This window comes from Lynx rufus, unplaced genomic scaffold (assembly GCF_022079265.1).
Source record: "Lynx rufus isolate CCGP_SWC_20201006 ecotype Redwood Valley unplaced genomic scaffold, mLynRuf1.p SCAF_9, whole genome shotgun sequence".
Lineage (NCBI taxonomy): Eukaryota > Metazoa > Chordata > Mammalia > Carnivora > Felidae > Lynx > Lynx rufus.
Window position 1 is genome coordinate 11,626,477 of NW_025814897.1, and position 27,516 is coordinate 11,653,992.

Here is a 27,516-nt window from a genome sequence, read left to right on the forward strand (position 1 = left end):
AATAAACGTTGAAAAAGAAATTAAAAAAAAATAATAGTATCCCAAGTTAATTATGTTACCACGTGCCACGCACTGCGTTAAGCGTTTACCTACATTATTCCCTTTAGTCCCCGGATGCCCTATGAGAGGCCCATATGCCTATATCACCACCTGTATCACCAACCTCTTTACAGGTGAGAAAAAATACAGCGTAAAGATGATAGGAGTCTATCCAAATCTCAGAGCTAATGAAATGTTGAGAAAACACTGGAATCCACGTGTTTGTCTCTAAAAACAAATGGTCTTAACCACTCCTCTCTATTGTCTACCTCATACAAAGTCTCCTAATGCTGCGTCACGTAAAACTGCACACACACGGCAGTCCAATTCTTCTCAGAGCCGTACAGTTTCGTATTAGATAAACACACTCAGGTGGAGATCCAAGTTAAGTCCCTCGCAAGCCATCACAGAGACAAATCCAAATTCCTAACAAAAATAAAACCCACGGAAATATTTCGCAGTCTAAATTGCCTGATCAATCTTATTGACAACTACTTTTCATTGCAGGACCTATCACTGAGGGAAAAAGCAGCAAACATTCAATATATTCGTGGCTTGCCTCAGCAATGTAACCTCTCGGAAAGCAGAGGTTGGGGACAGAGCACAACATCTATTTGGAACCTAATTCTGCTCCAACGAGGGTGAATTGCTTGGTGAAAGAACAAGGGAAAAAAACTCCTGAGGAATAGTAGCCAGGTCATCTCACAGGTCACGCTATTCGAGGGGGAGAAGCTGGGCATGGTCTCACGTGTACCTTGGACATTACGAAGGCAGATTACAAAAACCTCTGCAGGAAAGAGGCTGGTCCCATGACTTTATGCGGGAAGACAGCTCTGGAGAGATGACTTTCAAAACTGAAATTCCGACAATCCAATTGCAAATGACTCCGATGTGGGAGAACCGTGGTTGCACGGGATGACTACAAAGGAGTGACACAAACCTTTAAGTATCATGTTAGCAAGGCTGAGGCCGGAACGAGCCAAGGACGGTGATATAAAGCACCTTCCTGAGGAGAGTCAGAGCAATGAGAACAGAAGGGCCAGATCCACCTCTCAAGGGCTGGGTGTACGACCATGGGTGATTTCCCTAACCTCTCCAAACCTCAGTTTCCCCATCCATAAGATGGGACTAGTAGTTCTTACACTGCAGGTGTGTTGTCAGCATTACATGGAATGACGCATTCAAAGCAAACAAACAAACAAAACCTAGAACTTTCTCAAAAAGTATCTGCTGTCTGGTCCCTCCTATCCTCCTAGCACTAGTGGTTTAACATGAACAAAAGCAGCCCTCTTGAGCTCCTGCATTGCCTCCATCTTCCTATCGTGGACCAAAATCTTCAGATTAGGACATCTAGGGGTGCCCGGTGGCTCAGTCAGTTGAGCGTCCGACTTTGGCTCAGGTCGTGCTCTCTCGGTTCGTGAGTTCAAGCCCCGCGCCAGGCTCTGTGCTGACAGCTCAGACCCTGGAGCCTGCTTCGGATTCTGTGTCTCCCTCTCTACCTGCTCCTCCCCTGCTCACGCTCTGTCTCTCTCACTCTCAAAAATAAATAAACATTAAAAAAAAAGAACATCTAGAATGAACACCAATAAGGAGAACTTACCAATCCGCACAGCATGCAGATTGTTGAAATGAAGTTATACCTCTTGACCCGGGAGAATTATATTCGATGGGTGGAGGATGACACGCAGAGTGCTCCTGTGCTGTTGGGAACCCTCTAAGAGTCCCCTAGTATAAGGAAAGGGACAAAAGGCATGCCTGTTACATAGCAAGCCCTCAATTAAAATTTGTTGAATGTTGTTGTAAGGGGCAAGAAACAAGCAAATGCCTTAATCTTCCTAAAGGGACAGAAGGTGTGCCTGAGTCCAACCCAGGATAAATTCCAGATCTGCTTATTGAACAGGGAGCTTTCAAGCCTTCGGGAAGAGCTGCCATGGTCTCCAGCATGGGTCCATCAAGAACCCGCTGCACCTGACATCTCTTGTTTCCTTTTCTGATAGAGTTGTTAGATGAAGAGCAGAAAAGAGCAGTATCTCTGGTTTCACGATTCCAGATGGAGAAGTGGGATGTGATAACAATGCCGTCAGGGGCTTAGTAACTGACGGGACCACCATGTGCAGAGACAGCAGATTAACTGCCTTGGTACCAACCTGGAGATGGGGCTTAGTAACTGATGGGACAACCGTGTATAGAGACAGCAGATTAGCTGAGTCAGTACCAACCTGGAAGCCTCAGGCAGGGCGCTCTTCTGGATCGATTCCAGTCAACCTTTTTTTCACTGTCCTGGGAGAGCACAGATGGATGGTGGGTCAGCTGTGAAGGAAACACAGAGGGCCAATCTTTGTATTGCTAAGGATCCAGCTCCATCACACCAGCTGAATCGTGGTCACAAAACCACTATCGTTTCCACAAAATCTTTCCTTTCTTCACTCTCCAGAGTTCACCTGAGCTCTCCCCCTCGCTTCTCCCCTCGCTCATTCCCTGAATCCCTCCACTTGCCAAATTCACCAGTTTTAACTCCTAAATAATTCTCAGACTTTCCCTCTATGTTCAATCCCACTATTCCTGCCCAAATGTAAGCCCTTATCAGCCAAGGGTTTGGAATCCGGTCGGAGAGATCCATATTCAAATCCCAGTCTATGTGATCTCGGGCAAGTTCTTTCATGGTTTGAAATTTTGGCTTCCTTGTAGGCAACATGGGGGGATAATACTAATACCCACCTCAAGGGTTGTTGCAAGATATCCGAGATGATACTTGCAGAGTGCTAAACATTCAGTAAACACCAGTTAGTATTACTGGGCAGTTGGGATGACCTCCTAGCTGGTCTATCCACCTGCAGGCCCACCTTCCTGCATCACCTGCCTCTTATCAGAAGGGTGGTCAAATCCAGAACCTATTGATGATTCTGCCCAGAGTAAACACCCTTACACGCATGTGCACACACACACGCACGGGCACAGATGTGCATGTCACACACACACACACACACACACACACACACTCAGCACTGCCCCAGGACACTGTCCTAGCCTGGTACATACAGCCTTCCTGACTTCTCCAACCTGCAGCTATAACTGTCCCCTGGTTCCCCTGCACAGGTGGTTGTTTCTTGCCTTGAAGCTTTTGAGAGATCATTTCCCTCTCCCCGGAATACTTTTGTCTCTTGTCTATTCAGCAACCTTCAACTCATCCATGAAAATGCAGACAGGTGTCTGCCTTCTGGGAAGACCTCTAGGTCCTCTCTCGGTGCCCGACACTTTTCATGCCTATTACAGACATCTTGGAACCTCCACACCCTCCCCTGCAAAACGATGCTTAAAATACCAACCCCAGGGGGCGACTTCATGAGAACTGAGTGAGATAAAATACTCAGCACATCTAGGAGAGTGGACTGCAAGGAGAATGCTGATGGGGCTCAAACCTTTCACCTGCATGTGGTGGGGAAGTGGGGTGCGCACTGTCTAAGGGGAGAGAGCGGGCAATTAGAATGTGAGCCCTGATAATGATAAATAACCAATGAAGTGAGTAAGTCTGTCATTCTCTCAGGGCCCCTTCTTCGGGCAATGCATGTGGGCACTGTTTGGCCAAGAGCTATACCAATAGGTACACATTGTTTCTTCCAAAGGAGGAAGTCTCTTTCTTTCTTTCTTTCTTTTTTTTTAATGCTTATTTATTATTGAGAGACAGAGAGAGACAGAGGGTGAGCAGGGGAGGGGCAGAGAGAGAAGGAGACACAGAATCTGAAGCAGGCTCCAGGCTCTGAGCTGTCAGCACAGAGCCCAACACGGGGCTCCAACTCACAAACCACGAGATCCTGACCTGAGCCAAAGTCGGACGCTTAACCGACTGAGCCACCCAGGCGCCCCACGAAGTCTCTTTCTTGATCTCATGGATGCCCCGCATTTTGGAAGGACAAAGATGAACACACCTCCCCTATCCCCAGCTCACAGAGGGAAGAAGGGAGTAGGGTGTGGGGGTTAGATGCCTCCCATGGTGCCCCAGCCCATCAAACTACAGCACCTGCTTTAACCGAGGTTTAACCCGCTTGCTTATACTCTGCTTCCCGAGGATGCTGGCAGTCAAGTGGACCAGCCAGAGAAGTGTGCTCACTGCTCGTGATGGCAGAGGGGCACCAGAGAGCCTGGGTCAATCCCAGCAGACAAGCTGGCCTCTCTCGCGCATGCCCATAGGATATTCCATAGCTGTCTGTGCACCAGAGACAAGACCAAAGACATCCACTTTCTCAGGAGCTTTGAAAACCATATAAGGAATGGACTTCTTTCATTCAAGGCCATGAGACTGGTGCCACTGGGCCAGGCACTAGCTTAGACCAGGTAGGGAAAGAAGTCAGACTTCATCCAAATGAAAAGAAGGAAAAGTGATCCATATTAACCCAACGAGCAGACATGCTGTAGACAGGGAGAACAGAGGCACTGGAGTGACAGACTCCTCCACAATAAGCAATGGAGATGTCTGCTGTTCAGGGCAGGACAGCGGGGAGCCCAGGGCTTGTTTCTGTGAAGCTGCTATGCCCATAGCAAAAGCCTGGGTCGACCCGAGAGGCCAGGACAGCCGCAGATGTACACATGGCAGCCCAGGGCCAGGAAGCACATCCTTATCCAGAAAGGGGGCTGGGCAGCTGGCTCTGACAGAGCCTGGCAGTCCTTGTGGATCTGGCAGTGAGCAGGGCCTGGTAGCCTAACACCCCATCCAAGCAGGATCAACTAGGATTGGTGTCAGTCAAGACACATATCTGATTAACTCACCAACTTTTGAAATAGGTAGAGTTTTTCATCTTTGCTTCATAATCTTTCTCTCCAAACATATCAACCACGTAGGCCACGCCGAGTATAAAATGTTTCTCCCTCTGGGAGATCAACGCACCCTTAGAGGCCAAGTGAGGTCACAAAAGCCCAGCCACAGAGATGGGTTCAGTCAGTACTTCCCCGGGCACCCACTGTTTGCCAAACCCTGTTCCACACAGGAAGGGGAAACCATCAGCAAAGCAGAAAGGGCCTATTCTCTTGGGGCCAAAGTCAGGAGGAAGGAAACAAACAATATGTGCTAAATGAATATTATAAAGTGGATTCAGAGTAATAAGGGCGTCCAAGGGTGGCCGTGGGCACTTCTCTAAGGAGGGAAAGAGGTACCTTGGAACTGCATGAGCAGAAGCAGCTGGTCTTGTAAAGCCCTAGGGAGAAGGAACAGCAAACAAAAAAGTCCTAAAATAGGCCCAAGCTTGGCGAGCTGGAAAAGCAGTCAGAAGGAGAGTGTGGTTGCTCCTGATAAACAAGGGGGGCAGGGCCAGGAGGTGAGGTGAGGGCAAAGAGGCAGACAGGCTGGCAAGGTGAACCCCAGAGGGACCTTGCCTCTTTGCCGTGGGCCAGTGCCCAGCTGAGTTCTTGGCCCAGAATGTGTGCTTGATAAACACTTGCTGAATGAACAAACACATAGGAGCAGGCCCAGGTTAGTGACGAACGGAGCAAGGCAGAGGGACGCGATTGCCGGTGGCTTTTCCATAGTGGACCTCCTCTGATCCACATGGGCCAGGTCCATGTGGGCTCCCCACATGGTTCTCCTGGCAGGGAGCCATCACTAAAGTAGACAGGAACAGACCAGAATGAAGGTCTTTGAGTTGGGAGACCCTAGAGCTGACTTCAGTCCCTCTTTGCAGAAAAGATGTGCCTCTGGGATGCCGAGGCCAAACTGTATATGGAAACATGGGAAGTTTCCATTTAAGCCACCAACCAGACCTTCTTCCCCATAAAGAGGCATTTGGCGCCCCGGGGGCTCCCAAGCCCTGTCTTTGTCTGGAACTCCCGATGAGTTTACCCCCAAGGACCCAGGCTTCTGGACTGCTGATACTAGGGCTAGCTGGTTCTGCAGTGCAGAGGATTTTGCTTTTTAAAGGTAGACTTTTTAAGCTTTGTTTCCATTTGTCTGGTGCCAGACTGAACTGGAGAGTTCAACTGGGATCGATAAACACGGCCTGGCCTGCTAGGTGCCAGGCACTGGACTGGCCGGGGATTTGAGGCCGAATGAGGAGCAGTCTAGACCAGAAGACAGCCACATAAACAGAGCACAAAAGCCCCGTCAACACGGTCAAACTGATCAATAAACGTCTGGGGCTTTTCTCCTACAGAGCAGCAGAGGGGACATGAGTGAGCATTTCACTCCTCCTCTCCCAGCCTTGCTTCTTGACCTTTCGTGATGTTTTCTTCCATGGCCGGAACACACAGACACTGCAGTCTGGAATTGTGGAAGCTTGTGGTTCCCAACAGGAGGATGGACTGGTGCAGCATGATGCATGTTAAAACAGGACATGCCAAATCTCTGGTGCCTGTAAGACTACGGGCCGCGAGGAGGTCAGTCTGTTCAAGCCAAATGCTTTTCGGGGACCGACCCAGCATCCATTAGGATGCTTTTGGAAGAAGGGGAATGGCCCATTTTCCCCAAAGACTTAATGCAGCGGGGTGGGAGAGTACAGTTTGCCCAGCCTGTCTTCAACCACGGTGGAGCCCCTCATGCAGCTTCAACAGACTCTTGCAAACTCAAGGAGACCCACCCAGCTTTTGGGAACTTCGTTCACCTCTGAGGGGCCTCAATCACCTATTCCTGCCTCTCATGGTCCCTTACAGTCCATGGTCTCAGAATAGCACCACCCCCCAACCAAACCTCACAAACCTGCCCCCACCCCGCACTCCATCACGTGGAAGCCTCCTGAAGAATCGTCCAGCCTCCCCTTCCCGGGATGACCATGGCAGTGAGCACCCAGGGCTCCCTCTTGAAACTCTCTCCTCCCTCCCCTTTCTGGGTCCCATAGTCGGTGAACCCAACTGGAGCTCTGCTTCCTGCACTTGAACTGAAGATTTCCTGATTTAAAAGTCACACATGCAGGGCCCTTGGGTGACTCGGTTGAGTGTCCAACTCTTGATTTTGGCTCCAGTCATGATCCCAGGGTCGTGGGATTGAGCCCCTCATGGGGCTCCAAGCTAGATGTAGAGCCTGCTTAGGATTCTCCCTCTCTCCCCCCTCTCTCTCCCTCTCTCCCTCCTTCTCTCTCTCTCTCTCTCTCTCTCTCCCCCTCCCCCACTCACAGAGGCATTCTCTCCCAGAAAATAAAAAAAATTAATAAGACTCACACATATACAATAAGTCCAGTCCTTCAACAACCAACAGTTATTCATTCTGTGTCTACCAAAGGCATTCTTCTATGTCCTCAGACTGATTTGAACAAATCGGACAAGATGTAGAGCATGTGGAAATTACTGAAACTTGCAAAGAAGAAAAAAATTAAAATGTAATCCATTCAGCAATTATGAAGGAACGATGGGGTTAACATTTTTAGTGTATTCTTTTCCAGACATTTCCTATCTGTTTTGAATATGGTTGAGATTGTAGTGCACACCTAATCTGGTGTCATGATTTTCTCAGTCCATTTGGGCTGATATAACAAAAATACCATAGAGTGGGCACCCCAAACACACTTCTGGAGGCTGGACATCCAAGAGCAAGGTGCTGGGAGACTCAGTGTCCACTGAGAACCTGCTCCCTGCTCTTCCTGGTGTGTTGGCACATGGCAGGAGGGGAAAAAGAGCTCTCTGAGGAACAAGGACGCTAATCCCATTCCTGAGGCCTCCTCCCTCATAACCCAATCATCTCAAAGTCCCCACCTCCTAATAGCATCATGTTGGGTGGTAGGATTTCAACAAATGAATTTGGCGGGAGGGAGACATAGACATTCAGTCCATCATAGTGATTTAAAAATTTTTTTTAATGTTTATTTATTTTTCAGAGAGAGAGGCACACACAAGCACAAGTGGGGGAGAGGCAGAGAGAGAGGGAGACACAGAATCTGGAAGCAGGCTCCAGGCTCTGAGCTATCAGCACAGAACCTGATGCGGGACTCGAACTCAAGAATTGTGAGATCATAACCTGAGTCAAAGTTGGACACTTAACTGACTGAGCCACCCAGGCGTGCCCATTATAGTGATTGTTAAACATAACATGTCATGACCATTTTTTTTTTCTATTAGGACTGCCAAATTTAGAAAACAAAAAATCAGGACATTCAGTTAAAATTGGACTGGAGACATAACAAATAAAGTTTTAGTATAAGTATGTCCCCAGTATGGCATAGGACATGCTTACATTAAACAATTATTCACTGTGTTTCTAAAATTAAAATTTAACTGCTGTTCTGTACTCTATCTGGCAACACCATGGTTTAAAATTCACACAGGCTTTTGGGGGAGAGGCCTCATTTTTGCCATTAGCCTCCTTCCCTCCTTCTGCTTGGAACATACCAACCTTGAACAGGTCACCTGCACCTGCCACACAGTCTCCTTCTGACCAGACACTCACGCCCCATGTTTGAGTGACTTCTTACTCACTGGCCAAGGGGCCTCCCATCCATCTATCTCTCCCATCCCATCTCTATCTCTCCCCCTCCTCTTATCCTGACTGGTTTTCTTCCTAGTGTTTATCCCTCACATAACATCATATATATGTTTACTGTCTGGTTCCATCTATTAAGTGAAAGATCCCAGAGAGCAAGGGCTTCATCTGTTTTGTTGGCTTTTCTTTTGTTTTACTCCCATACCCCAGTGTGTAGAACAACACCCGCTCAATAAATATGTGTTAAGTGGATGGATATATGTGTATACATGTGTGTATCTGGTTATCGATTCTATTCTATTGAACAATGGTCTATTCTTGAACCATTACTGTGCTGATGTAATTATTGTAGCTTCAAAAGTTTTTTGTTGTTGTTGTTGTTTTGGTTTTGGTTCTCGTTTTTAATATCTGATAGAGCCAGCCCACTCATTAACCTTATTTTATCCTTGGTCATTTTCAACTGATTATTCTTCTGTCTAAATTTAGAGGCATAAAAATGGCAAACAATTATAGAGAGAGCACTTACTCTGTGCCAGCTATACTCCTCTTGATAAATGAGTAAGAAGTCACTTAAATATCGGGCTTGAGTGTCTAGGCAGGAGGAGGGTCTGTGGCAGGTGCAGGTGACCTGATCAAGGTTGGAAAGCTCCAACCAACTAAGCCATGAGGCAGGTAATATATTTATCCCCACTTTCCAGATGAGTGAACTGAGGCATATGTAACTACTTTGGGGTCAGCAGAACTGATGTTTGAACCCAGGATGCCTCCAGAGGCCATCCTCTGAACATTCTGTGCCACCACAGTGAACTTCCACAAACTCAGTGGCCATAAAGCCACACACACTTGTTAGCTCACAGGGCCATGGACTGGGAGTCTGGGGTGCAGCGTAGCTGGGTCCTTGGCTCAGGTATCACAGGCTGAAATCATGGTGTCCGTGGAGCTGCAATTCTCCTCTGAGGCTGCGATCCTCTTCCAGGCCCACTGGTTCTGTGCATGTGGCCCCCACAGCAGCTTACAAAATAGCACCTTGCTTCTTCTTGAAGCCAGCAGGAGTGCCTCTTTCTCTTCTTTCTTTAAATTTTTTAAAATGTTTATTTATTTATTTATTTTGAGAGAGAGAGAGAGAGAGAGAGAGAGAGAGAGAGAGAGAGAGTGCGCGCTCAAGCAGGAGAGGAGCAGAGAAAGGGAGAGAGAATCCCAAGCAGGCTCTGCACTGACAGGGCAGAGCCCGACTCAGGGCTCGAACTCACTAACCATGAGATCATGACCTGAGCCGAAATCAAGAGTCAGTCACTAAACCAACTGAGCCACCCAGGCGTCCCAGGAGCACCTCTTTCTATAACTTCATCTCCTGCCACTGGCCAGAGAAAACTCTGCTTTTAAAGGGCTCCCCTGATTGAGCCAGGTCACCCAGATAATCTGTGTCTTAAGGTCAACTCTCTTGGAACTTTATTTACATCTTGCAAAATCCCTTCACAGCAGTAGCTAGGTTAGTGTTTTATTAACTAACCAGGGCAGGATTGTGGGGGACCCATCTTAAGAATTCTGCCTACCAGTCTTTTAATTGTGTTTAGTTATTAATTAGGTACAATTAAGCCCGACAAATCACAAAACAACTCCCACTGAAAATATCTTTGTTATAATCAGAGATCCCAAGTTGAAGGGGCATGCCACACCACAGAGGGTCACACAGGGAAGCTCTGGGGTCATTCAGGAAGCAGGGGTGAGGCAGGATGGGGGACCTCAGAGCAGGAGACTTTAGTGTGACTTCCCTAGAAAGTAACCAGGCTTAGCATTGGCTGGTTTGAATAATTTCAGCAGGTGCTGGTCTGGGTCTAGGTGTTTGGTACATAGGATGATTAGGGCAGGGAGATAGAGGCTCAGATGTGATAAAGGACCTGACTGGGACTGTGGGCTCTGGACTGGCTGGTTTGCATTTGGAAGACAGACCCACAGGCAATCTCTAGGAATTGGTAACCCTGGGAGAGGCAGTCTCTCTGGGCTCAGTGAGGCCCCAGATGTCAAAGCATCAGAACACAGAAAAGATAAGACATGATGAATGCACACAGATGCCCCATTTGGTCAAGCTCAAGTCCTTTCCTCACCTCCCATGACCTCCCCCCCCCCCCCCAGAATAAAACAATTTGTTCTTCTGATTCACATCGTTTTAAATTTGCATGGCAATTTAGGAAGAATGTCATCTTTATGACAGTCTTCCTATCCAGGAACATAGTATACCTCTCTATTCATTCAAGTTTTTTTTTTAAGTTTATTTATTTCTTTTGAGAGAGAGAGAGAGCATGGGAGAGGGGCAGAGAGAGGGAGAGAGAGAATCCCAACCAGTGCAACCCATCCCAGTGCAGAGCCTGATGCAGGGCTCAGTTTCATGAACTGTGAGATCATGACCTGAGCCGAAATCAAGAGTCAGATGCTTAACTGAGTGAGCCACCTAGGTGCCCCACTTTTTTTTTTTTTAATAAACTCTCAGTAAAGTTTTATACTTTTCTTTATGTAAACCCTCACTCTTTTGTTATGGCTATTCCATATATTTTACGGGCTTTGTTGCTGTAAGAAACAGGATTTTCCTTTATATTTCTTACCTGGTTATTACTAATATATAGGAACTTCATGTTTTTCCAGCTTTGTTGACAGATAATTGAGATCCAATAAACTGCACATATTTAAGGTGAGACTTTAATATGTTTGAATAACGTATACACCCATGAAACGATCGCCATAATTAAGATAATGAACATATCTATTAGTCCCCAAATTTCCTCAAGTCTTTTTCCAATCCCTCCCAACCCATCCGCCCATCACCAGGCAACAATGGTCTGCTAGCTGTCACTATCCATTTTTTTATTGTATTTTCAGCTGCTAAAATGTCATATTACTTTTCATAGTTTTTCAACTTATTCTATAGAGGTTTCTAGTACACAAACAGATCATCAATACATCGTCACAATTTTACTTCCTACTTTTGACATTTACATCACCTAATCCTAACCCCTGCAAAGCGTGTTAGCAACAATTCACAGAACAGTGGCAAACCCTGTTTGCGACTCTTCCATCGCTTCTGACTCTCATTGCAATGACTGGTCTTGAGCCCTTGTTGCAATGGTAAATCGGCTGCCATCTGGAACCAGGCTTCGAAACACAGAGAGCAAGTTCTGTGGCCAGGTAGGGTCCTCTTTCTAAGCCGGGATCTGAGCACACCCTAACCCTGTCTCCTGCCTTGTCATTTCCAACCCTCTTTGATCATCCCCTCCTCTGCATCTGGTACAGATTTACTGTGGTATCTCTCACACTAGAGCAGGATCCCTTCCCACCTGCCTTTCTCCATGACCAGACTGTGAACGAAAGGAGAAATTATGTGTTTTTCATCCTATTGACCAAAACACCTCACGCATGGTAGATACTTCACAAATGTTTATTAAATTAAACTGAAATACAGTAAGGTTTACTTAAAGGTGTGGCTTCCAAACCTGGATGTACATTAGAATCACCTTAGAAAATTAGTGGGGGGAGAGCAAAAAAAAAAAAAAAAAAATACACACACACACATATATTCTTAACATATTTTTTTAACTAGTAAATGAATTTTAAAAAGGCTATATTTTCCCACGTCCCATCCCATACCCCCTAAATTAGAATCTCTCTGGTCTGGTCCTAAAAGCCTGAAATTTGTATTTTTCATACGCTCCCAGATGATTCTTATCCAGCCAGCCTTGCACAGGCTGATATTGTCTTTAAGTGGTAAAGACAATCTGGTAGTAAAGCCCCCTTATATTATAAAATGTGGGTGCTAAAGGATTTCTAAAGAGCTGGTCAGCTCTTACATTTTGCAGTGGGTAAAACCTCCAAAAAGTAAAGCGCTTTGCCTAACGTGCTTTTGGTCACCTGGTTAGTCTCAGACAAAAGCTGGGACCCAGAGAGTCTGCCTCCACCTTCCCTCTTGACCTCCCTAGGATTCCACGTCGCCCTTGGCAGAAATGAATCTTGCCCCAGCTTGTGGAGCAGGGACAACCAGGGAAGCATGTTGAGAATAATTACTTGGGGAGGGCTATGAATGAGGACTCTAAACCAAACCAAAATTTTCAGCCAAATGCTTGGATGCGGGTTCTGAAATAATTCTAACTCTTCAGATAGTTATAAACAAACATGAAGCCAGACAGCAGGCGATAATTCTCCAAGCCACCTCTGTCGGATGCATTATTTACAAGGTGGGAAATGTATTTTGTGCATTTCTTTTTCTTCACAGAAAAGAAATGGCTTTTCTTCAATAAAAGCCACAAGGCAAACAGAGCAGTTCTTGCCACTTGGTCTCCCTACACCATCAGGGAGCCCTCACGCCCCCACACCCACACCTCACATCCCTGAGTCCTCCGCCCCGGGGGAAGCCGTCGTCCAGGCCTGACCACCACAGGGAATATGCCCCAGGACTCCTCAGAGACCCTCAGGACAGGAGAGGAAGTGGCGGACCATCTGGCCCAGTCTGGGTAATTTACAGGTAAGAAAAGCGAAGCTCAGAGAGGGAAAGTGATTTGCCAACAGCCACCAGCAAGACAGGGCAAAGCTAAGCTGAGCATAGACTTGGGCTCTTGCCACCTTGAAAGCCGCATGCTCCGGGTGCCCGGGTGGCTCAGTCGGTTAAGCGTCCGACTCTTGACTTCAGCTCAGGTCATGATCTCACAATCCAGGGGACTGAGCCCTGCATGGGGCTCTGCACTGACAGCACAAAGCATGCTTGGAATTCTTTCTCACTCTCTCTGTCTCTCTGTTGTCCCTCTTAGATTCATGCTTTCTCTCAAAATAAATAAACTTAAATACATATTTAAAAAAAGAAAATTGCATGTTCAATTTTGCACACTTTATTCCTGGGGAAAAGTTCTTTCAGTCTTGTCATATTTACACAGAGGTCCATGACCTTCAGAGTGTTGAATGTCTAAGTGCCCACCACCCCAGGGGTGACCCTCTCCTCTCTCACCTTCTATTCAGCCTCCATCACATATAACCTGCATTCCTGCAACAACCTCCTGTGTTGTGCTGCCTCTGGGTCTGCCAGAGTGTTCGCTCTAAAATGCAAACGTACCCACATGGCTGGCCTGCCTGTAGGACCGCAGTGTATCCCACGAAGCCCTCCATAATCTGGCTCTCTAGTCTCAAAACTCACTGTTTGGCTGCTTTTCCCACCCACAGCTGCAGACTGGGGCCTCAGCAGGGGGATTTGAACCCTTTGATTTGGCCATCAAAGCACTGTCTCTGGATGACCAAACAGCATCCCACATCATTGAGGAAGGCCCCTTCATCTCTGTTCTGACCCTCAATAGACACTTAAAAAAATTTTTTTAATGTTTATTTATTTTTGAGAGAGAGAGAGAGAGAGAGAGAGAGAGAAAGAGCATGAGCAGGGGAGGGACAGAGAGAGGGGGGGGAGACACAGAATCCGAAGCAGGCTCCAGGCTCTGTGGTCCAGCACAGAGCCCAACATGGGCCTTGAACCCATGAACGTCGAGATCATGACCCGAGCCGAAGTTGGACACTTACCGGACTGAGCCACCCAGGCGCCCCTCAATAGACGCTTCTTAGGTGCTTTCTTAAACCCACTGAAGAACCGCACCCCCCCCCCCCCACTGCCCCAGCCACTGTGGCTATATATACAAGCTCCCCTAGCAATGAGAGTCTGATGGTACTGGAATTCGAGCACTTAGAATTCAACTACCATGTGTTAAGAGTCTGTTTTGACCCAGCTGATGTGCCAAGTGCTCAGAAATGAGCAGAAATAGAGCACGGCACCCCATTATTAGCTATCAGGGAAATACAAATGAAAACAATGGACTACTCTTCACACCCAGTGGGAGGGCTATAATAACAAAGATAATAAGCGTTGGTGAGGATGTGGAAGAATCAGAACCTTCATGTACCCCCGAGAGGGTATACGAGGGAGCCGCTGCTTTGGAAAACAGTCTGACAATTCCGCAAATAATTACACAGACCCAGCAATCCTGCTTCCAGACATCTACCGAAGGAAAATGAAAACACATGTCCGCATAAACGTTTGCGTGTTGGTGTTCATAGCGGCTGATTCCTAATAACTGAACACTAGAAACAACCCAAATGCCCAACCACCAATGAAAAGACAGATAGAGGTGGTCTATCCACATGATGGAATGTTATTCAGCAATAAAGAGGAGCGAAGTATTGATACATGTTACAACATGAACGAACCTTGAGAACATGACGCTAAGTGAAAGAAGCCAGACCCAAAGGATGCATGCTGTATGCATGTATATGAAATGTCTAGAATGGACACATTTAAATTTAAAGAAACAGAAGGTAGATTCATAGTGGCCCAAGGTTGGGGTCGTGGGTCGAAAATCGATTGTAATATTGGTCCCACAACCGTGAATGGATTCAAAACCACTGAATTATACACCTTAAACGGTCAACGGATGGCATGTAACTACATCTCAATAAAATGGTTCTGAAAACAATAAAACCCAACCTCTGCTCTCCGCGAGACCTCTGGAGTGACCAACTTGCCCTGCTTGGCCTGTGACTTGCCCAGTTTTAGCACTGACAGTCTCATGCCCCAGGAAACCCCTCAGTCCCAGACAAACCCGGATAATAGGTCACCCTACTCGAACTCCCCCTCCCCGCCCCCCATGGGGATTGCACTGGCAGGAGACAGGGGCAAAGCCCCCACCAGCCAGTCCCGGTCCTGCAAAGACAGGTAATCCTGAGCAGGGGTGGGGTGGGAGGGTGACTCCTCCCGGGCCTGGGCTGACAGAGCTGAACCCATAGGATACCAGTCATTTAAAGGGCGTCTGTGGCCAGAGAGTAAACACCATGTCACCCCAGCCCCGTTCTCCCTTGGGAGATGTTGTTAGCTGAGGGCACAGGGAAGCTGGTCCCTACTCTGGGTCCTGATTTTTTGTAAGCTCACAGAACGACTTTAATCTCACGATCGGTTCTGTTGTCCCCTCAGCCCTTCCTTCTAGAACTCCCCTCCCACCCCAAATGTCTCCAGTGCCACCGACACAGCTCTACACTTTCACGTGGCTCAGCTAAGCAGCCTGGGTGGAAGGCTTTCCAGACAGCAGATCTGGGAGGCTTAATGATGTTTGGTCTTTCTACAGCACTTGTAATCATCTCCCATTTTACGGCCCAATTTCAAACGTGGCAAATAGTCCAGCCCAGTCTGAGTGCCTCTAATTGTGGCTGAGGGCTGATAAGGAGGATGACTGGATAGTCTCCGCTGGGAGACAGAGCACAGGCCAGAGGTCAGGAGGCCCCCCACCCTGCTTCCAGGCAGGACTGACTTGAGCATGAGCCTGAGCCCGCCAGGATGGGAATCACTTTTCCCAGGGGAGAGGGCCTCCTGTCACCCTTCAGCAATCAGACCCTCTTCCCAGCTAACCTCACACGGTCTTGCCACGACTACAGGTGATTCCCTCTGGATAGGCTCTGCGACCACAGGGTGTAGACATCACTTACTGTGGGTCTTCCATGAGAAGGCAGTTGTAACAGGCACTTAAAAAAGAGTCCACAGTTTCCTCTGCACACACAACAGCCAGAACCGTTTTAAAACGTAAGTCAGTGACTGTCACAGCCTTGCTCAAAACCTTCCTTGGGATTCCATAACCATTATTTAAAAAAAATTTTTTTAATGTTTATGTATTTTTGAGAGAGAAAGAGAGAGAGAGAGAGAAAGAGAGAGAGCAGGGGAGGGGCAGAGAGAGGGAGACAGAATCCGAAGCAGGCTCCAGGCTCCAAGCTGTCAGCACAAAGCCTGATGTGGGGCTCGAACTCATGGACCGTGAGATCATGACCTGAGCTGAAGTTGGACACTCAACCAACTGAGCCACCCAGGCGCTCCATTCCCACCACCTTTAGAATAGACCCTCAAGTCCTCTCCATGGCCCTGCAAGGCCCTGAATGATCCAAGCTCTGACTGTCCCTCTAACTTCATGTCTGAGCACATTCCCTCCCTCCTTCCACCCCAGACACCCTGGCCCACAGGCTCTTCTTCAAAAAGCAAGCTGTTGCCTCAGGGCCTTTGCACATGCTGCCTTTCTGACTCAGAATATTGTTCTCCCAGATATGTCCGTGTCTGTCTGCCTCATTCCCTTTAGGTTTTACTCCATTGTCATCTCCTTAAAGAGGGCTTCTCTGACCATCCTATGAAATAAAATAGTACCCATCTGTTACACTCTATCACTTTCTCCTGCTTTATTTTTCTTCATTGCGTTCATCATTACATTGGATATTGGTTTGGTTATTTGACTACCTCCCTCTGAAAGAACTGAGGTCTACGAGGGCAGGGCCACTGTCAGTTTCATGTTTACTGCTATAACCCCAGGACCCAGAATAATACGGCAGGTGCTCAAGTAACATTTATCAAATGACCACTGTTACTCTCCTTTATGAAATTCTAATGAATCTACCTTCACTTCCCAGATGAGGAAACTGAGCTGGAGAAGGATGATGTGATTAGTCTACAGTCACGTTACTAGTAAGTGGCAGGTATGGAACACAACCACAATCTCTCTAAAGCCAACCCTGTGTGCTTTCAATTACACCACCTCTGAAACGCAGTCCTTTGTGGAACTGTGTGGGCAGGGAATTTAAAAAGAGAGACTCCTCAGAGAAATAAGGAACCTGCCTCCTTCTTTCTCCACCCCCAGTTCTCAGCTGATGTTTTAGGACACTGAGGCTGGGGCAACACCAGTTAGAAACATTTATGGATGCCAAAGCTACGTGTGCCCTAAGGGCACTATGTTATTAAGGCAACTTCATCCTAGAATCAGAGTGGTGACAAGGAAAAGTTACAGCAGATCTCAGGGTGACAGCAATTATACCATTCAGGGCTTAAGTCCTTCTGGGGAGAACGCTGGAAAGTCACGGAGAAATGAACAAACCGTTAGCATAAATTCCACAACCAAAGTCACTTCATGGCCTTTTGAGACTTGAGACAAGTTCCAGAAATCAATCAGCTACTAGTTATTAAACAGGACAGTGAACACAGTGTGGATGTTTGACAGAAAATTAAGAGTATCAGGAGGGTACATCTCTCAGAGTTCAGCTAAATCAGAAATGAACAAACTTTTTCTATAAAGGGGCAGACAGTAACTGTTTCACACTTGCCACCTGTCCTGTCTCTGCAACTACTCACCTCTGCTGTTGTCGCCCAAAAAGTAGTCACGGACATGGGGGCACCTGGGCGGCTCAGTCGGTTAAGCATCTGACTCTTGTTATGGTTTGTGAGTTTGAGCCCCACAGCAGGCTATGCACTGACAGTCAAGAGCTTGCTTGGGATTCTCTCTCCCTCTCTCTGCCCCTCCCCCATTCCCTCCCTCCCTCTCTCTCTCTCTCAAAATAAATAAACTTTTAAAAAAGCAGTCACAGACAATATGTAAATACATAAGCATGGCTGTGTTCCAATAAAACTTTGCTCACATTGGGACTCCTGGGTGTTTCAGTTGGTTAAGTGTCTGGCTTCCGCTCAGGTCACATTCTCGAGGTCCGTGAGTTCGAGCCCGGCGTCGGGCTCTGTGCTGACAGCTCAGAGCCTGGAGCCTGCTTCGGATTCTGTGTCTCCCTCTCTCTGCCCCTCCCTCACTCATGCTCTTTCTCCCCCTCTCTCAAAAATATATAAACATTTAGACCAATGTGCTTCTGTGACAAATGAAAAAACTAAGATATGGAGAGATGAGGTGACTGTCACAGCCGGTTATGAAAGAAGGAAAAGAGTTAAAAAGTCATTCCACATCCATTCAACAAATATTTATCAAGCATGTATCACATATTAGGCTATTTTAAATGTAGAAGAAGAAATGGTAAAGAAAAAAGAAGAGAGACCTGCCTCCCCAGGCCTCACATTCGAGTACACGCAGCAGACAGTAAATTACGTGGATGAGATTATGTTAGCCCACGATGAGTGTATGAATGCAATAAAAACAGCATAATATGTCATGGGGCTGCTTGGGTCATGGGGGTATGTGAAGGAAAGGAGACATTGGTTTCAAGGAAGGCAGCTGAGCCCAAACCTAAAAAAAATGCCACCCTGGGAAGACCCCCATCCTTTAAGCACCCACCTTATATCTATACTCTTGTACTTCTCATAGCCCTGTCACTACAGATGGGCAAATCGAGGCTAACAGAGCCAAGATGCCTGCTCACCAAGTATCCTGGAAGGATTTCCAAGCCAGACCTGTCTGGCACTAAAGATCGGACTCTTTCTTTCACATCAGATGACTTAGGAGTCCCCTCAGAAATTTTTGTTATTTTTTTACATTTTATTTATTTAAGTAACCTCTACACCCAACATGGGGCTCGAAATCACAACCCTAGGATCAAGAGTCACATGCTTTTCTGACTGAGCCAGCCGGGAGGCTCATCCCCTCAGGAATTTTTTAAAAATATTTTTTAATGTTTATTTTTAGGAGAGAGAGAGCACTAGTGGGGGAGGGACAGAGAGAGGGAGACACAGAATCCAAAGCAGGCTCCAGGCTCTGAGCTGCCAGCACAGAGCCCGACACGGTGCTCGAACGCATGAACCACGAGATCGTGACCTGAGCCGAAGTCAGATGGTTAACTGACTGAGCCACCCAGGCGCCTCCCCCCCCCCCCCCCGATTCCTGAAAACATCCATCACATGTTCAGTTTGGGGCCCGACTGTGTACCAAAATGCAGATTAAATGTGAACTAGGTGATACAGCACCCCAACCTTCTTTGATCACCTGGTGCTTGAAATGACGATTTGCTTTAAAAAAATTAAGCTGGCTTATTTCTAAAATGTTTCACATTGTGTCTCTCCACGAGGTAGGAGACACGGTTTCAGGCTGCTACTCTCAAGCTCTGCAAACAAAACCTTCATGAATAATATTTATTCCCAACCAATGAAAATCCAGAACAAAATGTGTGTCTTCTTCATATTGGTTCCCGAAGTACTAGGGACGCTGAAAGCCCTCAAGCGTAATTTTGATCAGCTATATGCAGCTTGCTGATTTGATCAAATGGTCGTGAGGCAAGGAATTCTCACTGTCTTCTTGAATTCCTACTCGAGCGTTCCTCATGCATCCCGTCATGGGGATGCCAGGGGCCCTACTGGAGTCAACCTAACGAGACATCACTAATGGTGGGAATGGCTCCACCGGCAGGGACGTGGGGAGCACTCGCGCCCACCCGAGCAGTGAGCGGTGTTTAGCTCAAGGACAGACTGCTGCATATGTTCACTCCATATGCACCCTGTGCTCCAACTGTTCCTTCTGGAAGGAAAAGGATGTTTAAATAATCATTCTGTTCGTTGACTGTTATGAGTCAGAAATGGACACCGGGGCCTTCAATGCCTTTAATGAGCGTGCCCGGCTCCCTTGCACAGGTCCAGGTGGAGGCCCAGGGAGAGGCAAGTGAGGGAAGGAGGCCCCCACCCACGGGGTCCACCAGGCACATGCACGATCCTAGAGGTAGGGGCCCCCTTCCATTTTGCATCTACCTGCCTCGTAGCTTTCATCACACTGCATGAGAGCGCGTGTTCACATGTGCACACACACATACCCACGCACATGTACACACATATACACACGTCCATGCACACACCCACAACAACTCAACCTTGCCATAAGTCAGCTGTTAGGAAACACTGCATGTCATCTACTAGCTTCTAGAACCCCCCAAACCAGGCCTGAACTGAACTTGCGGGACCTGCAACAGTGGTTTGTGTCAACGGGCAGTGCGCTGCTCGACTTGTGTCTGCTCCTGCTGGTCACACCCATCTGCGTCTCTGATGTTGGGTCTCATGTGCCTGTTTTGTTTTGTTTTTTTTAACCTTTATTTATTTTTGAGACAGAGAGAGACAGAGCATGAATGGGGGAGCGTCAGAAAGAGGGAGACACAGAATCCAAAGCAGGATCCAGGCTCTGAGCTGTCAGCACAGAGCCCAAGGCGGGGCTCGGACTCACAAACCACGAGATCACAACCTGAGCGGAAGTCAGACGCTTAACCGACTGAGCCACCCAGACGCCCCTCATGTACCAGTTTTTACGATACCTTGGGTTATAACAAAACTGTTTTCTCTCTTTTTTTTCTTTTTCATGAAATGGTCTCTTTTTCATTCTTCTGTCAGAAAGAAAAGAACTTTCAGAGGAAAACAAAAAACAACAGACATCTCTGGTTGCTGAAAACGGTTCCCCCTCAATGGCTGTAGCCAGTTTTTTAGTTATGGAGCTCTTAATCCAGGAGAGATTCCCAGGGGTCCCCTAGTCCAGCCGCCAGCCTCCAGCCAGTCATGACCGCAGAGTGCCATCCCCAGGCTGAGCAAAAGAAGCCTGGCAGACAGAGCCAGACGGCCCAGGGCCGCTGCTCACTCATCGCACAATATGGGCAAGTCTGTGCCACCCTAACATGCAGGAACTAATATCTACCCTGTGTACTTTACAGGCTGGGAAGACTTAAAAAAAGTGATTTACAAAGTAATTTTTTTTATTTGGAAAAAATTTATTTTTTAATATAATTTATCATCAAATTGGTTTCCATACAGCATCCAGTGCTCATCCCAACAAGTGCCCTCCTCCCTGCCCATCACCCACTTCCCCTTCTGCCCCACTGCCCCCATCTATCCTTAGTTGGTTCTCAGTCCTGAAGACTCTCTTATGGTTTGCCTTCCTCTCTCTCTGTAACTTTTTTTTTCCCCTTCTCCTCCCCCAGGGTCTTCTGTTAAGTTTCTCAAGATCCACATATGAGTGAAAACATATGGTATCTGTCTTTCTCTGCCTGACTTATTTCACTTAGCATAATACCCTCCAGGTCCATCCACATTGCTGCAAATGGCCAGATTTCATTCTTCCTCACTGCCAAGTAGTATTCCATTGTATATATAAACCATATCTTCTTTATCCATTCTTCAGTTGATGGACATTTAGACTCTTTCCATAATTTGGCTATTGTTGAAAGTGCTGCTATAAACATTGGGGTACAAGTGCCCCTATGCATCGGCACTCCTGTATCCCTTGGGTAAATTCCTAGCAGTGCTATTGCTGGGTCATAAGGTAGCTCTATTTTTAATTTTTTGAGCCACCTCCACATTGTTTTCCAGAGCGGCCGCACCAGTTTGCGTTCCCACCAACAGTGCAAGAGGGTTCCCTTTTCTTCACATCCTCTCCAGCATCTATAGTCTCCTGATTTGTTCATTTTAGCCACTCTGACTGGCGTGAGGTGGTGTCTCAGTGTGGTTTTGATTTGTATTCCCCTGATGAGGAGTGACATTGAGCATCTTTTCATGTGTCAGTTGGCCATCTGGATGTCTAATCTTTGGAAAAGTGTCTATTCACGTCTTCTGCCCATTTCTTCACTGGATTATTTGTTTTTCGGGTGTAGAGTTTGGTGAGTTCTTTATAGATTTTAGATACTAGCCCTTTATCCAATATGTCATTTGCAAATATCTTTTCCCATTCTACACACCAGTAATTTTTAAAAAGTCTTGAACGTCACAAAATGAAACAAGTGAACATCTCTAGGAGTAGTAAACCCTTAGACTCCCTTCATTATTATGTCAACATATAGCCAACCATGAGGAGAATGTTTATCCTTAGTCCTAATTAGTGCCTCTTATTTGTCTTCTGGAAGCAGAAAAAAACATATTCAAATCCTGGTGCCACCATCAGGAGCTGTGTGACCTTAGATAAGTCATCTAATGTCTCTGAGCACCCACTTCCTTATCTGTAAAATGAGGATGTGATAGCTTCCTCAAAGGGCCATTACAATGGCTAAGTGAATCTGTGCATGGAAAGCACAGGGCATATGGTAGGTCTCAAGAAATGGTATTGTTAAGAAATAGTTTTATTACTAAAACAAAACTTCAGAGTTACTAAAATCCACTTTATTCGCTTGTTCTTCTCTGGAATCCACTCCCCTGATGCCTGTCACTGTTCCCAGTTCTCTAATCCCTGTCTTTCGAACGAGTGATTCTTAAGCTCTTTATGGTTCTTAGCGTTATTGACAATCTCATAAAAATTTCAGACCCTCTCCACCAAAAATTTGCCACAATTTCAAGAAATTCAGGAAACTTTTGAAGCCCATCCGCATGCCCCCCAGAAAGTTCATGGGCCGCAGCTGGAAACCTCAGGTTTGAGAATTCCCTTACTGCCCGCCCCTCAACAAACTTGTGGGCAGTTCCCCCAGAAACAACCCTTTCTGGTAGACTCTGGTTTCTGAAAGGGGCCTGCCACCCTGGAGTGACTTCAAATACAAGTTTTTGGCAAGCACAGGGATCTGGAGGAGACTGGGGTTTGGGCAGAAATAATCAAGCAGAGGAGAAATGTACCTCAGCACAGCCTGAGTCTGGAAGAACAAAGGCCCAATTACCAACCTCAGACTTTCAAATTGTCAGGCTCAGTTTATAGGAAATCTTTCTCAGTTAAGAGGCATTAATAGCACCAAAGGGACAAAGCTGAGTCAGAGGCAGGAGACACTGAAGCTGGCAGGGACACATCCAGGAGCTCGCAACTACAGGTCCCTTGACAAAATTGCAAAGACCCCAATGGGCTGGTCTGGGAACCCTGTTCATGAGCCAGTGCTCCTCCCTCCCCAACTTTTAACGGTAAGGTCCATGTCCCTTCCACACACAGGGGCTCAAGACAGGCTCTTACCATCTCTTGCCACGACCACAGTGAATCCCATTCACTTGGAGCCTCCTGTTAGCCACACTGTGAGTTCAGAGAGGGGTCCTGCTGAAGGGTCCCCCAGAACTGCCCAGGAGAGGTGTCTGAAATCAGACAGATGCCTGCATCGGCATCTAGCTTCTACTGCTTCCTTTATAGGCCTCGGAAAGTCACTTAGTCTTTCTGAGTCCAAGTTTCCTCATCCATTACAGCTGGATAATCCCCATCTCTTGGGGTTGTGTTGAGTATTAAATGAAGTAATATACCTAAAACATACATTACCTACAATCTAGTAAGCCCTCAGTGAATGGCATTATTCACTGGTATTATTGCAGTTATTAATATTACCCACAGGAAAAGGGATTGCACCAATATGGCCATTTCACCAAACGTGTGTTAAAAGCCTACTGTGTGTAGAGGCAATAGGCAATAAGATGCATGTAGGATTGAAAGGAGAAGAGACCATTTTCAGACAATTAGAATCTCCATTTACTACCAATTGTTGTGATGCTATTTGTTCTGTGGACCTCTAAGGAACTCCGTCTTGCAGAGAATATTTAGTCAGTTGCTCTATGGTTGGGAGAATACAACTACCATTGAGGGAAAATTCTACAGTTAGACTTTATGTTCATTTACACTAGCCTTTGCCCTAGTGAATCCTAATTAGTGAGATTTGTCTACAAGGAAAGAAACCCAACTGACTTACCACCTGCAAGCCAGAAGCTTTGACAGCTATTTTACTCAAGCTTCACAAGCCTGCTAGGCAGGTATCATAATCCTCTTTTATAAGAGGAGACATTTCAGCTCAAGAGAGGTCCATGGAACACTCTTTGTTTGAGATCATAAGTGGACTTCTGGGATTTCAACACAAGCCGCCATGACGCTCCATGCAGCACTGTCTTAGTACAACTTCAACCTGCAAAGCACTGGTAAGAGCTGGGATGAGCTCAGGCTGGTTCAAAGCAGCCAAGTGAGGGACCAAAGAGGAAGACCTCGGGGGTCCTGTTAAAGAGAAATCACATTGAACACTCTCCAAACATGGCAAGAAAGACTTTAATGAGATGCCTGCACTAGAGGGGAGGGACTGAACTCAGTTGCAAATACAGCAGGACCTGCTGGGGACTTGTGGCCTATGGGCAGGGTGAGAGCAAGGCTGGGAAATTCCTAACAGGAACTTGGTGAGGTATCCAAGGTGGAGGTGGTGGGGAGGAACTTGGACACATGTCGGGGGGTGGGGGGGTGCTGATTCTCCCTGAACTGGCTTGTCAGTGTTCTTACTAAAAACTGTGCTCAGCAGGCCAAGGGTAGAGCCCCAACCAAGGCCTAGCTGAGAAGAGGCTCAGGAGAGCCTGGCTAAAGCTTGGTTGAGGAGCAAGCCTTTGTCAGTCCAGTGTGGCATCTCGCAAAAATGGCCACACTTCTCCATCACTTCTTGGGTCTGGGCCTTTTGTAATGGGACTCTGCAGTGATTTCCTTAAAGTCATAGTATCAGGTGCCCTCTCCTTTGAATCTGGGCTGGCCTTGGGACCGGCTTTAGCCAATAGAAAACTATGGAAGCCACATGATGCCAGTTTGGAGGCTAGACCTTTCTCTCTCCTCTACCAAGATGCCACGTGAACAAGCCTAGGGGGGACTTATGGATGGCCAAAGAAATAAGGCGCAGTCCCACCCACACCTCCTTCCTTGCCCCTGCTGACATCCCCCAGAGGCAGAGCCCCACTCCTGGTCCTTGGCTGCCTGGAGACACGTGAGTGGGCCCAGCGGCAACCAGAGGAACTGCCTAGCAGATCCCAGCCCAAAGTGCTAACCTATATAAGCCTCAACTGAATAAATGATTACTGCTTTCAGCCATGAATTTTGGGGCCGTTCGTTACGAGGCAATAGAGAATTGATACAATTTCAAACAGGTCCACAAATTGGAATCATCTGAAGAGCTTTAAAAAATACTAGTGCCTGGATCTTCCACTATTCCCCACAGAGCTTCTCATTCAGAGTTAACCCCAGCATCAAGCGTCTCAAATGCTCCCCAAGCAACGTCAATGTGGGGCTCAGCTCGAGCATCACTGCCCTAGTTCCTCTGGCCTGGGCCACCTGGATGTAGGCCAGGTGGACTCTCCAGGTGTGTGAAGGACACAGGGGAGGTACACGGGTAGGTAATGACGAGTTGTCATCAGATCCAAGGGTCTATGGATCAGAGGCAGTGCTTCTCAAACCTTAATGTGCATTCTAATCACCTGAGGCTCTTGTTAAAATAGTCTGATTCAATCGACGGGGGGAGGGCCTGGGAGTCTGCATTTCTAACATGCTCCCAGGTGACACTGCTGCCGTGTGGGAACCATACATTAGCTGGTCTATGGGAACTTGCTGAGACCCCTTCCTTACACTCTTCAGATGCTTGGCAGCCGCCTCGGAGCTCAACTTTCTCACGGAACTGTTGTGATCTGCAGGAGAGCCACCTCCAAATAATGAGATTTTTATTTATTTGAGAGAGAGAGAGAGCAAGCATGAGCCAGCGAAGGGCAGAGGAGGGGTGGCGGGGAGAGAATCCCACGCAGGCTCTACACCGCCAGCACAGAGCCTGACTCGGGCTTTTAACTCATGAGAGATCATGACCTGAGCCGAAACCAAAAGCCAGATGCTTAACCGACTGAGCCACCCAGGTGCTCCCAAATAATGAGAATAATGCCACTCTGAGGGGCATAGGCAGGCCCTAGGGCTCTGCTTAGCGATTCCAGACCTCCGTGGAGTCAATTCTAGGACAGGGCCTCTGTCAAATCCAAAGAAGAGCGCTGTATGCATTTGCTAGAGCTGCAGCAACTGAGCACCACAGACCGGGCGGCTTAAACAACAGAAATGTATTTCCTTACAGTTCTGCAGGCTGTTCGTCCAGGATCAAAGTGCCTGCAGGCCTGGTTTCTTCTGAGGCCTCTCTCCTTGGCCTGCAGATGGCTGTTTTCTGTGTCCTCACGTGGTCTTCCCTTTGTACCTGTCTGGGTCCTGATCTCTTCAGATAAGGGCACCAGTTATATTGCAGGAGGGCCCACACTAGTGACCTCATCTTAATTTACTTACCTCTTTAAAGACCCTATCTTCAAATACAGTCATATTCTGCGGGTTGGGATTTCAACACAGGAATTTGGTGGTAAAACCCAGCCTCTAATAGACACTGCTTTTCTCTTCCCTCCTCTGTGGAACCCGTAACATGGCTATCTTTAACTGGCTGTAGCCTGCCCAGCAGAGCCAGGCTGGAAGGCAGGTGCTGGGCTGTGAAGCCCTTTCAAAGGCAGAAGACAGCAAGACAAAGCCATGTTTGGAAGTGAGAGAGTGGGCTGGTGTGGCCAGAGTGTATATAAAATACCTGAAGAAAAATGGTATTTTCTCTCAGAACAGCCCATAGGAGAGCACGGATCTATAGTATGAAAATCCCTGTCTAAGCAAACCAAACGCCTGATGTGCTTAACTTGAACTAAGAAAATGGTCAAGGGATGATCTTAAAGCACCTGAGACCATACAGGGGAACCATGCAACTGTTTGGATTAGGACTCTGGGGGTCAAACTGCTGCCAAAGCTTGAGAGGACCATGGCGGGGGCGGGGGGGGGGGGGGCTTCCCTGAGCATTAGTGCAGCACATCGGGACTTTTGCTTCCTAATAAGGTCTTACCACCTGGTTGACCTGAGCCTCATTTCCTCCTGTGTAACATGAGGTTAGTTCCACCTCCCCCATAGCGTTTGGTGAAGATTAAATGATAAGATGTATCAGCGTGGAAATGTGCCAACATTCCCAGGCTCCATCCTTCTTCATCTCCTTGGCCCCCATCCCACCCCACCTGCCTTGGGGAATTTTGCTCAGCTATTCCTCGGCCCTGGTCTTTCAGAAGAGTTCTGCCTAACCATTGCCTGGCTTTTTGCAGAGCACTTAGGACGAATGGAGGGAGAGAGAGAGAGACCGTACCAGAGAGGCAGAAGGCAGGGCGACAGGTTCTGGCCCGTTGGGTCAGCCATAGGCCTGATGTGAGAGAGGTTAAATCTACCTGCCCGGTAAAGATCTCAGGCCGAGGAGAGGCAAGGGAGGGGAAAGCAGCAGCAAAAACACTGAAGTATCGGGGAACATTCTGGAATAGTTGCCAAACGAGAGCTTCTGAGGGAGGCCACAGAGTGTGGGAGAAGGAAAGGGAACATTGACAGATTTTGCTGTGGCTCGAATTCCATCATTTAGTGCTCTTTGAGAGATGCCAGCAAAGATTGGAATTCCTGCTTAATTACTTCTGTCTGCTAGAATTTGCTTCTGACAGCACGACTCAATGCAGAGACTGGAGAACATGAAGCCCTGGGTTTTATGTACGAGAGACCCATCCACATCCATGGCATGTCCACCTGTGTATCTACCTCATCTCCTTCTGCAATTTCTGCTACTTCGTAAAT

General features: G+C 47.3%; 1 protein-coding gene across 1 annotated transcript in view; it reads right to left on the reverse strand.

Moving 5' to 3' along the window:
* The window catches only part of DRD2 (dopamine receptor D2), a 184,154-nt gene that overhangs the window by 124,831 nt on the left and 31,807 nt on the right, over positions 1-27,516 (reverse strand). The window lies entirely within an intron of this gene.